The sequence below is a fragment of the Arachis duranensis genome, chromosome 5 (assembly GCF_000817695.3).
Source record: "Arachis duranensis cultivar V14167 chromosome 5, aradu.V14167.gnm2.J7QH, whole genome shotgun sequence".
Lineage (NCBI taxonomy): Eukaryota > Viridiplantae > Streptophyta > Magnoliopsida > Fabales > Fabaceae > Arachis > Arachis duranensis.
Genome location: NC_029776.3, coordinates 40,190,029 through 40,190,378, shown reverse-complemented (window position 1 = coordinate 40,190,378; position 350 = coordinate 40,190,029).

The window sequence follows — 350 nt, the reverse complement described above, 5'->3', positions numbered from 1 at the left end:
TCTGGTGCAGAGATGACTGGTGCTGTGACCAGCTTAGCTTTCAGGGTCTCAAATGCCTGCAGACACTGTGTGTCAAACACAGATGGTGTGTCAGCAGCTAGCAGGTTACTCAAAGGTTTTGCAATTTTCGAAAAATCCTTTATATCAGAGAAGATGGATAGCATGCATCTCTGAAAGGTTGCAGGAGCATTACACAGACCAAAAGGCATCCTTCTGTAGGTAAATACGCCAGAAGGGCAAGTAAATGCTGTTTTCTCTTGGTCCTGAGGATCTACTGCAATTTGGTTGTAACCTGAATAGCCATCCAAAAAGCAGTAATAATCATGACCAGCTAGTCTTTCTAGCATTTG